General features: G+C 41.9%; 1 long non-coding RNA gene across 1 annotated transcript; it reads left to right on the forward strand.

The window, feature by feature from the left end:
• Positions 1-5,302: 5,302 nt before the first annotated feature.
• Positions 5,303-9,633, forward strand: LOC135308035 (uncharacterized). The gene is made up of 4 exons (XR_010368596.1): positions 5,303-5,768; positions 6,450-6,536; positions 7,533-7,646; positions 9,500-9,633. It is a non-coding gene; the product is annotated as an uncharacterized LOC135308035 (long non-coding RNA).
• Positions 9,634-9,652: the final 19 nt, after the last annotated feature.

Raw genomic sequence — 9,652 nt, forward strand, 5'->3', positions numbered from 1 at the left:
TGTGATTTTTGCTCTGCAAGGGGAGAGATGTTCAAATTACCAAAATCATCTGTAAAATTGTGGATGGATATGAATAGAAAAGAAAAAAGTGACTTATCTAGAGGTTCAAGTAGAGATAGCCAAGTTTGGAGGCCTTTTGACCTGTAATATTTTTTACTAGTTTTTCTTGAAATAATTTGCTGCTCTTACAATGTGTAGAATTCAAATGTAATAGTGGTGAAAATCTGAAGACTTCTAGTTTCTACATAGAAGAATTTGTCTTAATAGACTTCTAGGAAAGTTTATTTGTGGGGTTTGCAACCATTTAACAGCTTTGTGGTTTTGGCCACTGAGAGGACAGAAGTGTTAACCAAGTTAACTTGGTTACAAATTACTACTGTTTTCTGAAATACCAGAGTTGGGGGGTTCTGTGTATAATGTGGTGTGTAAGGAATTTTTTGTCTCCCTTTGCCACTCCACCCTGCTGGGTGAAATTGCTGTTTGTGCTGCTCCGTGTCTCTCTGCAGGTGCTGCACCTCAGCTGTGACTGAGTGTGGGCTGAGCACGCAGTGAACCCAAGAGCCTGGGCAAGAAACTCCCTCTGAGCAGCACTTGCTCTGCTGTGTGCTTCTCACAGGGGCTGATGGCTGTGGGTAGACGCTGGCAGGGCTCACCACTGCTGTGTCTTGTAAAAATGTCACTCCTGGAAACCTGGCACGGACTCTCTTGTGTAACCTTCCCTTGGACGTGCTCTGACTTGGGGCTGCCGTGGTGTGTGGGCGAGGGCAGCCCAGAGCAGGGATGGGGTCTGGGCTGTGCAGCTCTGATGGAGTGGGAGTTGTGGGGCTGGCATTGGGCAGCAGGGAGGGCAGGGAGCCCAGACTGGCACAGGCTGGGCAGTAGAGGGGGAAAAAAAATGGTGGAAAGGGAAGGATTGGTTTCACTCACCTCTTCCTTGCCTCAAGCAGGATGAAAAATCGTGATAAAGCCTATGCCAGCCTGTGGTAAAAATGCTTTGCTGGGACTGTATCAGCCAGGTTTGTTGCCAGGTGATGTGTCTGCACGTTCCTGTTTGTTTCCTGCATGTGTCTGTTTTCTGGGTGTACGTCGAGTCCAGTGAGCAGACTGGGAGGCAGACTTCACTATGCACAGTTCCATTTCTTTGCAGGAAGAACTTCCCTCAGCTTGATTAATTCTGTTCCTCTACTCATCTGTCCCTGTTGACAAGATTATTGCCTCTCCTGTGGAAGAGATCTTCCTACTCTCTTTTCCCAAAAAAAGAGGCCCCACACTTTCCCTGGAGCAAACACCCCCTGCTTTAATTTTCCTCCCCTTCCTCTGTCACTTTCTAGGCTTTCAATTACAGCCCAATTGCATTTGTATTGCTCTTGAATGTTAATTTTATTGACCTTTGCCAATCCCTGCCCTTCTCCCAGCTGAGGGACAAGCTTGAAAAGGATTATTCTTTTCAAAGGTGATGAAAAGTGCTCCTTGATTTCCAGATTGGCATCTCCATAACATTCAAGGTCTCTGCTGGGCCAGGGAGGTGGAGGAAAAAAGCTTGGGAACCAAGCCAGCTGCTTCCCACGTTGGATGAAGCATCACTAAACAGCCCCTTCCCTTCAAGCTCCTGTTTGTCTCTCCCTCTTATTAAAGGAGCTGAGTTTCTAAATTAAGAAGCCTAAGATTCTGCTGTTGAGATGTTCACATTTAATTTATTTTGCACTCTACAGGAGATGAAGTTCATCTTGCTGATCCTGACCTCAATCAGCAGGGAGTGCAGACTTTTTAGATGTGATTGTGCCTTGTACTCAGGTTTGCTAATGTGGGCTGTGACAGCAGAGGTTACAGCTTTGCTTTGTCTTGCATTTGTGGTGTGACTGAGTTGGTTACTTAACATCTCTGAGGATAAGCTAATATTGCATGAGTGAGAGGATTAGTTGGTGTTTGCAGAGCACTCCAGATGTGTTAAGGGCAGTGTCACCAACAGGATCCATTTGACACGGAACTGATTCTGGCTCAGGGCCTGCAGCTGTGTCAGGGGGCCCTGAGAAGCTGAATTCCTGGATTTCCCCATGCAAATTCTCTAAGCAAGGTGAGGTGGGTTAGCCTGGGATGGCATCAGCTGCCCCCCTAGCTGCTCTCATGCTGCCTTCTCTGCACAGGGAAAGAAAACACAAAGAGAAAGCTTCTTCTTCTAGGAAGAGACCACTCACCAGTCACTGTTGTGGGAAAAACAAAGTCAACTTGAGAAAAAAACCCCTTAACTTACTGTAAATCAGTACTGGAGCAAGACAGTGAGAAATAAAAACTAAACCAACCTTCTTGCCCAGCTCAGCTGCACTCCCAATTCTTCCACCTCCTCCCCAGGAGCACAGGGGGATGGGGGTGGAGGGTTGTGGTCAGGCCATAACACTTCATCTGCAGTGCTTCTTCCCCACACCCTGCCCCTGCTCCAGTCTGGGGTCATTCCTGGGGAGAACCATCCCCAAAGTTCCCCACGTGTCCCATGCACACCCCACAGACACAGGTTTACGTTACTGCCTTCAACCCCTTTTAAATGCTCAAGCACAAATAAGTAGTTGATGCTTTTGGGATGGGAATTTCTGGCTTGGCACTTCTCCTGTGGTCCTTCTGCTGTTCACAAAATACCATGAACAGGGCAGAGCTGTTGTGATTAGTATCACACCATCTGTGCATTGCTCCAGTATTCCAAGAGTCTGTACTTGTAATCAAGGATTAAACTATCTTTGCAATTCATCCTTGTGGCATATGATAGCAAGCATAGATTGCATCTAAATATTGCAGAAGATTGTTGAGCCTTGAGTTACTTTGTTCCAGCATGGTGACAAAGACAGATGTATTTGTCACACATCGAGAAATTCATTTCAAAATTCAGAAAGTTCTAAAGATAAGGTGAGTTCCTGAGTAGTTTGGGCACACTTTCCTTACATGGATATTTTCTTCTGTTCTAAAGGAAAAAAAAAAATTGGTTTCAGCACAAGTCATCACTAATATTTTAATTTTTAGTGTTTTTTTATGTATAACAGAATAAAATATTTTTAAAAACATTTTATTATCTCTAAACCTAACATAAACAAATGAGATTAGCTACCCACAATTTTGGATCCCTTTGGACGTATCTGCTACATTTTTTCACTTGGGGTCTTTGGGGTGGTTTTTGGGGTTGTTTCGATTTTTTTAGATTTAATAGCTCAAGGAACCAAAAAAAAAAAAACAAAAAACCAAAAACCAAAAAAAAAAAAAAAAAAGGGAGGGGAAAGCATGGGAATGGATCTAAATGTAGCTGTCCCCCAAAGTTTTTTGATTTGTGTCAGGAAGGGACAGCACAGTTTGCAGTAGGGATGGGATTTGTTCATCTCTGACTTTGGCCAACTCTGTGGCCTTTTTCCATGTCTTACAGGAGACATCAGTGCTGCCTCTGGCAGAGGTGGCTTGGTGGGCTGCACCACAGAGAACTCACCTTGCTGCCTTTTCATTGCTTCTATGCTGAAATGGTTAATTCCTGGAAGATCAAAAGAATTTTCCACCTAGTGTTAAAAATAGTAGTATGCATTTAAAGACTTAATGATTTTCATAGTGAAATATAAAAAAAAATCAGGGTAATTGTTACACTAAATTTTTGGAGTTTTTTTTTAGTTTGTGGTTTCCTAACTCATCCTTTACTAGAGTGATGGTACTTCAAATGTATTTAATAATTGTTACAATGTGAAAGATTTTAGCCTCTGAGGAGTTTGAGGAGTACTTACCTGCAGTGAAGGAAACTGAGTGGTAGTCTAATACTCTTTATCACTAATTTGTATTACATTAAAATTAGGATCCCAGTAGCTGGAGCAAAGAAATAATATGTTGTATGGTCCCTTTTATAGCCTCAGTTGCTGCTTTGCTTCTTAGGTGGTTGTTTTCTGGGTGAGCTCAAGTAGCCAGCTTGCAAGTGCTGTGTCCAAAGGACATCCAGGATTCCTTTTCTGGGACAGCAGCAGGGAAAAAGCTCAGGCAGTGCCTGCTCACCAAACTGAACTCTAACTCAGATATGTTTGTATTTCTCAATTATCTTTTCAGCTGCTCGTAAAAGAGGTGTCAGTGTTTTTAATTGCCCTTAAACTCGTGCCCTTAAACTTCTGAGGGAAGTGCTTGTGATAAACTTGTTCTTAGGCTGGCCCTGACTTTGCAGTTGCTAATAAACAGGAACATCTGGTTGTTGCTGTCAAAGCCAATGCTAAACACTGGAAAAATGTCAAGACTATACAAGTTTGTAGTGAAGTTTATCAGGAAAAAGGGTCTTGGGCACTTTCAAAGCTTCTTTAGAGGTTTAAAAAGCCCTCTGGCTAAGAGCCAACTTCAGCTTCTTTTTTTTTTTGTCATTAAAAATATTAATTTTTCCTTTATTCTGTTTTCTAGTAGTAGTCTCAGGAAAACACTTGGATGAAATTTTTTTTTATCTTTCTGGGAATTAATCTTGTGTGATCTGATAGCTTTTTTATTAAAAACAGCAGAATGCTGGAGTAAAAGGGCTGTTTGCACAAGTCACAGACATATCTAGGCTGTCACAAATCTCCTTGTCCACTCAAATTTATTTTTTTTTTTTTTTTTTTTTTATATTTGAATTTTTGGCTGGAGCAATGAGATTATATCAGTGGACACAAAGCAGAGGTTTTGCAAGTATTGGTGAGTGACAAGACATTTGGTTGAATTTCAAGTGTCAGGAGGTCATCCCTGAAGGAAGAAGATTTATATAAAAACTTGTGAATTCCATCATTAAAGGCAGATTTTTGAGGTGTCATATACTCTCTGCTCGCTACAGGTTAAAATGCCAACAGGAGATTCCCTGCTCAGCTCCTCCAGCCAGGCTTGGCACGGCCTCTGCAGTGTCCTCAGCTCACAAGGTAAACATCATCCTGACATTTCTTCTGCTTTTAATTTTCAGGTGGGTTTTTATTGGACTCAGACCCCCTCAGTGCTGGGTGTTGTGCTGCCCAGTGTCTGCTGCCCTTCATGAAGGATTTTACTGAACTTGAGCCTTTCTCCCAACTCTTGTGCTTTTGAAGCTTTGGGGCTCATGCTCTCAGTGTGCTCTGGTATGGGAGTCTTACTTCTGAAACAGAATGAAAAAAACCCTCCCTTGAGTAAATAAAACTGAATTTCTCAGTAAAAGTGCTCCTCTTTCAAATCTGAGTAAGAAAAATATCTTTATGTAGACAAATAGAGCTCATTTTCTTGAAGTGTCATCAGAGCAAAACAGTGTTGGCTAAACAGAGATGACGGAAAGAAATCTGAATATTTCCTGTGACATGCACAGTTAGACTCTGCAGCCTTGCAAGGCTAATACAGTATCCTGCTACATGGCAAGGACTCAAGGCTTCTCCCACCCATGGATTCTGGCAGAAATGTTCTTTGGTGGGAGAAGGCAACAATGCCAAAACTCCTCTCCCTCATTTAATCATTACTACGGCTTTATTTACACCAAGGTTCAGCATGAAAAGGATCCTCTCGCATTAAAAGATCTCTCCAGTGAAGTGTTACTGTTTGTGCTGAAGCTCAGATATGCAATGAACTTTTTAATTCACAGCAGCAACGAAAAAAATAAAGTGGGAGCTTGTATCTTATTTGCAGTGCATCTTCCTGCCAGTAATAAAAAAAAAAAAAAGTCCCTTTCTGAAGCATATGTAACTCATAAAATCAGAAAATTGCTTTGAAGCACTGGCCTTGTACAGAGCTACACTGTGTAATTGGCTTTTTCAAGAAACCTCTGCATCATATGCTTTAAGGTATGTACTAAGTGATTTAATGGGGTATGTCATTTTTAATTACTGTGGAAGAGCATTCATAAGTGTAAAAATGCAAGTCATGTCCTCTTGGCATAACTGCCTCTAAAAGCATTTTTATGTAACCTGCAGGAACCAGCACAGTATTTTCTTTATCCTCTAAGTGCATGATAGTTTTACATTTTTGTGATCTGCAGGATGAGTTCAGTGGATGATTTGTGGTAAATTAGCCTTAACTGAGCTCTCAGAAAAACTGCTGCCAATATCTGAGTTTAAATGGTCTAAAATTAGCTCATCCAGCTTTACAATACATCACTGTCTTAGAAGCATCCCAGTTTTCTCCACCCTCTCAATGCCATCTAATGCAGCATAATCTCTGCTAACAGGAGGGAAAAAGCCATGTCATTGTGATTGCCCCATCCGTGCCACAGCAGCGTCTGAGTCCAGTGGCCATCTGTGGAAAATAATTGATTTTTTTCTTTTTTTCTCTTGATATTGAGTTCTCAGCAAATCATTAGAATTTAAAAATGACATAAAACCTCTTTACGGGAGAAGGTGATTTGCTTTGAGAAAGTGTCGTGTGCAATTTAACCTGCAGTGTATTGTAATTGATGTTGGCTGCCTTTGACAGTTTTTTCATGATTTTCTCCTCTGTGCCTGTGCTCTGGCCCTGCATGCTGAAAGGAGCTGATGCCTGACAAAGGAGAAGCTGCTGTGCTGTTCTGGCTGCAGCCTCGGAGCATTTGAATGGCTTTACCCATTTCTGAGTGTGTGAGTAATCCACAAAATACAGTGAGAAACCCAGCAGAGCAGCGGTGCTGGTGGCTGGCAGCAGGTTTGTGGGTTTAGTGGGAGTAGCAGAACACTGAAACAGTGTATTCCAAAGAATTGAAATGCATGAGAAAGGTCCCGACCAACAAAGTAACCCCTCAGCACTTTGGGGTAGAAGCTCATCTTCCATCAAAGTTGGAGCTGGACATCTCCAGCTAGAGTTGGTCTTTCATCATTTGCAACACTTCTAACCAAATCTGAAAGTTTCCAATACCTTTTTAGCATTTAAAAATATATGAAGTATATGGTGCCACCTATTTCATTGTATCAGTGGGGGACAACTTTTAGCATAAAATGAAACTGTGGAAGCACTCTGGAAAACACTCTGTTTCCACTCTGTGGAAACACTTGGAAACAGCAACTGGTCCTTTGCTGCTCCTCTGGTCCTTTGCTGCTCCTTGGCAGAGGACTAGGTGAATGAGCTCTTCAGCATTGAGATAGGTAATCCTTTTCCTTTAATGAAAATTTAGCTTTAATTTATCATTTTCCCTCCTTATTTTTATTTCTCTCTTTTCCTTGGCTAAGATTGCAGTGCTTCCTCTGCACCCAGACAAGATGGGATATCTCTGTCTGTGTCCTTGCTGCAGCCAGCCATCAACCTGCTGTCCAAACACCCCAGAGGAACAATTCCCCTCTGGGGGACCTCAGCCTCAGACCCTGCACAGCAAGGTCCTGCTTTATTTTGCCCTTTCTCTTGCCTGAAATGCTTCTTGACCCAATTTCTGCCCTTGGCTGCTGAGGAGTCTTGTCCCATCTCTCTCACTTTCTTGGCAGAGGAGAAATGACAAATGCAGTTTTCTAGCTGCAGTCAGATGAGATGGTGGTGAGGGGGTGTGTATGTATGAATATAGATAACAAGATATGTCTATATTGGTGCATTACATATTTCAGTGGCTTCTGGTTGCAATGTCAATATTGGCTTTCTTCCTTCTACAGGAATAAACATTAGAGGAGCCACAGAAAACAAAACAGAGACTGAAGTTCATTCAATGCATTTGGTTCACTTGAAGGAGATGTAAGTCTCCTGAAAATGATCTTGCTTTAGCTATGGTAAGCCTTGAAATGCCCCTGCTTCAGTTGTTTGTGTTTGCATGTGTTTTGTGGGAAAGAGGGTAGAAAGTGTTGCTAAGGAGAAGGGATTGGGGAGTTTGAACCCATACAAGCAGCACGTGGGGAAGCTGCAGACAGGATTGCCCTGGCCTTGCTGTTTGATGGCAGCCTGTAAAGTCTGGATTAGACACACAAAAACCACTTCACCTCACCTGGGCCAGGGGAGTGTAAAGAGAGGGAATGAGTGCTTCAGCAGGCAAGAGCTGTTGGTTCTCTGCTTCTGTTTGCTTTCTCTGTAAGCCCTGGTTACCTGAACCTGTCTATGGCAGGTGATGAGTTCAGAGCCTCAAATTAACTGAATGCTTTCACTTCCCTTTCCTATGAACCTCACATCATAGAAATTGTTATTCTGCAAAAGCTGTGACATGATTATAGAGAAAGCTGTGCTGATGTAACCTGATGTTTCCTTTCCCAGTACCATTAAAAATACCCAGGCTTTTATCCTTTAATATAAGCTTTCACCTTGCTAATACTGCTTATTCTCCTAGACTGAATAGGAAGCTACAAATGCTGAATTGGAACCTCACTGAAGATGAGGGAAACTGAGAAAAAAATTTTGATAGAGGAATAGGAGTCAGAAAATTCATTTCCATTTTAATGGGATTTTAGTTGTGTTCTGAATATTCTTCAAGTTTAAATCCAGCACTTATAAAGCTCATATTACAAATGGGTTGTATTTTCAGTGAAGGAATATGTGTGTTGTCTCCTGAAGCACCCACTGTGGTGCATGCAGAGAGAATTGAGTGTGTAATTGTTTATTTACATGGGTGTCTGTGGGATTTAGAAACATCACAATATGTTCAGAGTCCATTTGTATTGTAGAGAGTTTGTTTGGGGTTATGTGAAGGCACATTATATTATGAAAACTAAAAGAACCTGTGAGGATGCTGCTAATCAGGGAGCTGAATTTACATGAGCTGTAGCCACAGCCATACAGTGGTCTTATCTGCTGTAAATAATCAAGCAAACTTATTAGTTTTATTTCATTTTATCTCCAGACTCTATTTATAATTTCTTCCACAATGAGGTCATAAGAAAACCTCAAGCTCTCTTTTTCTTTCTAAAAAAAAAAAAAAAGAAACAAAAAGAAAAGCAATTCTTTTTTCTCTTCAGCCCCTTTCAAATATTGTCTCTCCTAAGTAACAAAGAAAATACCAACTCAGACAATCACTGAATTTTTAAATAGGTAGCATCTCCAAACAGGCTCTGTTTTACTGTCTAATAAAATAATTCCAATCTTGCTGAATTGTTTCCTGTGTAATATAATGGTGACTCTGGGGTACTTTCATTGGCTTTGCAGTGGAGCTGATTACCAAAGGCTGCTCTAATGTGTTCCTAGGGAATCACCAAGTGACCCAGAGCAAAAATTCTATTACTTCCTGTGTATCTCAAACAGGAAAAATACAAAAAGGAACACATTTAAGATACAGACTGTAGACCAAATTGTTAAAAAATTCACAACCACTGCCTCTGCTGTCTCTCTCTGTCACAAAACATTCTCATGTCCCTTTTCAGCAGCAAAGCTGCTGCACTCCTGCTCTCCTTCAGGCCAGGAGAGGATTGCTGCTGTGCTCAGTGAGATGCAGAATTTCAGTTAAAGCATCAGCACAACTGTTCATAGGTGTCGTTCACCCATAATGCCCAGGATTACCTTGGATTAGTGCTCCACTGAGTTTCTCTCTGGACAGCCAGGTGCCAAGGGTTTAAGCAGACAGGAAGGCTGGGGATGGTGAAGTGACCTGCTCTGGTGCTCGTCCCTGCACCCCTGTGTGGGGTCTGCTCTTTTTTTACAGTTTCAGACTTATAGATCAGGAGCTGGAGCACTGGGAATGAGGCTCACGGACCAATTTTTATTTCACTGAGCTGTTGTTATTCTGCTCCTTTGGTGAGGCTTATTCAGGAGCGTTGTGGAGCAGGTGGAAAAGAAACTAATGTGTTATGGATTA

This window comes from Passer domesticus, chromosome 9, assembly GCF_036417665.1.
Source record: "Passer domesticus isolate bPasDom1 chromosome 9, bPasDom1.hap1, whole genome shotgun sequence".
In the NCBI taxonomy this organism is placed as follows: Eukaryota; Metazoa; Chordata; class Aves; order Passeriformes; family Passeridae; genus Passer; species Passer domesticus.